Source organism: Camelina sativa, chromosome 1, assembly GCF_000633955.1.
Source record: "Camelina sativa cultivar DH55 chromosome 1, Cs, whole genome shotgun sequence".
NCBI classification, from domain to species: domain Eukaryota; kingdom Viridiplantae; phylum Streptophyta; class Magnoliopsida; order Brassicales; family Brassicaceae; genus Camelina; species Camelina sativa.
The window spans coordinates 9,192,106-9,196,431 of NC_025685.1; the positions used below are offsets into that span (position 1 = coordinate 9,192,106).

The 4,326-nt window shown below is 30.9% G+C and overlaps 1 pseudogene; it reads right to left on the minus strand.

The window, feature by feature from the left end:
* On the minus strand, window positions 3,055–4,189 carry LOC104705745 (annotated as a pseudogene).

A 4,326-nucleotide genomic window follows, 5' to 3' on the forward strand; every position in this document is an offset into this window, starting at 1 on the left:
TAAAAAAAAAAAAAAAAAAAAAAAGTAACGATTGTTTCCACTTTACAAAAATCTCTTAACATTTCCGAGGCCAGTAGTAACTCCACTGGTGTTGTATGGCATCTTTTAAAAGAAGTGCACTTCATGGTTTCTGGTTCGTAGTCGTATTACTTTCAAATTTGTAGACATTAACACTTAACAGCCCAGCATCAAAGTGTTTTTTGTAGCTAGTACACGGTAGGTTCCTTTGTTTCGACTTTGAAATTGGTGCATATAATTACAAAACATATCACTAGCCTTGCTTAGCTTATGGTTACGACTACTTAAAATTATATTTTGTTTGTTATCTTCATTCTCTTGGCGTGCTCGATCACCTACATAAAGTTACCCTAATATATAACGAACAACACACAAAAAGTCTGAGGATATTGTTTTATTTTGAGAAATTAGAATTTGAATGGGAGAAAGAAGAAATTTAATACAAGTGGGGAAGAAAATGAAATGAGTCTAAAGTTAATCCGCATCATTTTGTATCATAATAGTTGTCAAGTTAAAATCGTCTTATATAATATTAAAATCTTCAGTATACTTAAAATGAAATTTTAAGAGAACACTAGTTGTGTCAAAAGCTGTTAATTATGCCGGTGTGTAAGAAAACAGAAACACAATTAATTAATAGTCGACTAGTCTTGGTTCAAGGAAAAGAGATATACTATCACTGTAAAATAAGCTATAAATTCATAAATAATTTTCACAAAACACACCAATTTATGTTTTTCTTTCATGACTTGACAAAGTTAATTACATCTTTCAGAGAATAGACACAATGTTATTTTTAGACAACAATGCCCTCTAACCAAACTATTTTGGTTTGGTTTTCTCTCATCAAATGTAACATTTCTTTGATTAAATTAATTAATTTCAATAATATATAAATAAGTAAAGATAAAGAAAATGAAGAGAGAAGAAACGAAGAAGTGAAAATGTTTTTGTGGTGAAAAGTCATTGTTCTTCTTCATTGTGGGAAAAAAATAACTACAAAATAAAGTTAAGTTTTTTGAATATAAAATATAATTATCTATGCTAGATTTACAAGATTTATGTGTAAAAAAAATTAAAAACGTACAAACACAAAAGATTATGAAAAAACTGTGAATGGTGGCTGAAAAAATTTTAAGGTTGCAGAAGAGGGTAGTCAGGTTGCAGATGATTGCAAAATTACAAAAATATCTTTCATTAATTTTTTTCTGTGTACGTGTACGCATTTTATGGTGTACGTAATATTGATTATGTGTACGTCTATTAGATTATGTACTATTATGGAGTATATATCCAAATATACATGTTCACAGCTAACACAAAACTTATATTGTAGTAAGTATGTACACAATACATATGTTTTAGTTTTACAAGGGTTGTATACGATAACACGAGAATAAAGTACATAAAGTATAAAATAAGGGATAACTTAATTAATTTTCTAGTTCGTTTATAAAAAAAAATATTAAAATAAAATAGTTACTATTTGTAACTTTGAAATGAGAGAGAACGTGATGTTGAGTCCCTCACGTAAACAATCACTCGTGTATGTATCATAATTTCTCATTGTTTCACTTACTGTATATGTATATATGGCAATACTATTATGGTATACATATAATAATAGTAATTGGTTGGTCATTTGAAATATATTTTTTTTGTTTTGTTTTTAAACTTCCAACTTCTTTAGCTCTGTTTTTAAACTCATTCTAAACTCTAAAACTCCACGCAAAGCACCTAAAATGACAAGTGAAATGCAAATATGATTAGACATGCTTATTAAATAACAAATGAAGAGAAAAAAGCTTTAAACCTCACAAAAGTACATGATATCATATACAAGTTTGACAAATGCTGGAAATTAAACCCTAAATTGTATACGTACACAATCATATTGATTTCAATGTACAAAATCCCTAAAACTTAAACCATAAATCATTTACGTACATGATATTGGTTTAAATATACACAACCCCTAAACGAAACCTAAAAATTACCTTAAGCCATGTACGTACATAGTCATACTGACTTAAACTTACATACTCTCTAAACAACCCGTATATGTAAAAGATCATCTTAACTTAAACGTACACAGTCCCTACACAACCCCTAACAATTAAACCCTAGAAAACCATATAGGTACATATTAACTTAAGCGTATATAACCCCTTCAAACATACAATGTCTTTCATGTCATACTAATTTTACTTTCGTCTCATGTACAAGATCTCAATATACATTGAACCTGTGTACGTACACAATCTCAATATACATTAAACTCGTGTACGTACACAATCTCAATATACATTGAACTCATGTACGTTCACTTTTTTTTTTCTTAAAATTTCTCGTATTATATATAGCATTGTTTCTGATTACATAGATTATAAATAACTCGATATCCGATGTATATATTAACTCAACATTTGATGTATACAAAGATCGTTCATACATGATTTGAATGTTTACCATGTAAATTTTAATATATACGTACACAAAAGTATATAATTTATTACCATGTACGTACACATATGTACATGTCAGTGTTAATCTCCAATTATCTTTAACGACACGATTCAAATTAAAAATATATATGAAAATGGGTCTTAAAAGATAGAGTAAAATGAATTGTAATTAATAGTACGAAAATAAAAAATAGTTATAACACAGAAAAGAGAAAATACTGCAAAAATGCAAAAATAAAAAAGAGTGATAAATAATAATTAACTTAAATTATATAGTTGGCCAGAAAACTAACTAGCATCATTTTAGTCATAAGGGGAACAATCCTAACTTAACTAAAGACTTCATTTGGTTTGTTTGATTTAAAGATTTAGTTGTCCAAAATTATAGAGGTGGCTAACAAATGAAAAACACTTTTCACTTTGAGCTAAATTGAATAAAAAACTCACCCTTGTCGCTAGTGCATATAATTTACCCTAAATTCATTATAGTACGTCATCATTAATTAGACCTTAATTGCTGCATGGTTTTGCATCCTCTTATTCTCTTTGTTTTTGCCCAATTCCTTTTCCTCTTCTTCTTTTTCTCTCTCCTTTTGGGTCCTGCAGTTTGGTTAATTTGCACTAACCTTGGAACGTAAGAGCTAGAACACACAAGTGGGCTATTATGTGCTTTAACTTCTCCAAGATCCACTTTTTTAAAGTAACTATCTTCTCCAATGATGTAAGCTTTTTGGTAGTCTTTGGGTACGTCGCTGTCTGAACTAAAGACCACCACGAGTTTCTTCTCTTCGTCAACGAAGAAACTGTCGAAATCTTCATCAAACACAAAATCAAGCCCAAAGATTGGCTCACAATCAACTTTTAAAAAGGGGATCCACGACACCGCATTGGGCTCTATCTTAGTAGTGATCCAAATCTCTATTATAGACAATACATCACAGTGATGATATAACGCAGCGAGTTTATCTTCTTTAACACAAGATACAGCACCCCTATCTCCAAAACCAGAATCATCGTAATCAGGCTGAAACGGTAGATCAAGAAACTTTCCAAATCTCTCTTCTGTAAAATCATAACAGATTAAAAATTCATGGGTTTCACTTTCTGTCCAAAAGTAAGTATTTCCATGTACTGATACACCCTGCCGATAATAGATTATATCCCAGTTGGGAATGACAGTAAAAGTCTTCCATGAACTAGACTTAACATAGTAAATTTCAATTATTTAGTTATAATTGAAAAACTTCAATATCTTGTGGTTCTTGTTCTTGTCATATCCAAGGGCATACGTGGATTCTGTTTCTGTTTTTGAGTTGGATCCACTTGGTTTGCCCCAGATACGGGTTCCAAATCACAAGCCTTGAGTTATCCATGGGGACACATAACAATAAACCGTCGCACTGATAGACATTTAAAATCTTGACATCATTAAGAAAATTACCTATATCCTTTATAGATGGATCCATGAATTCTTCATCATCTTTCTTGTGGATTCCTTGGAGATCGAACCTCATTGAACAAAGCCTATGATTCAACATCGTGAACCCCAGAAACTGCTGTTTTGGTTCTACTGTACATAGAATCCGATTTTTGGATAAAGTGTTCCATCCTTTGCAAGTGGCTCTCACTGCTCCAAGAGAAGTTATCGGAACCTTGGACAATATCTCTTCTACCAAATCCCGCGAAAGATCACTCATCGAAGTCATTTTTCTCAAATAAGAAAACTAGGGTTTCTAACTTTCACGTTTTCCCACTAATATATTGCGTAACACTTCTTGCCCAATTCTTTTTCTTCTTTTATAACCTAGATAGATATTTTCTTCTAAGCCTCAAAAGTGTTAAA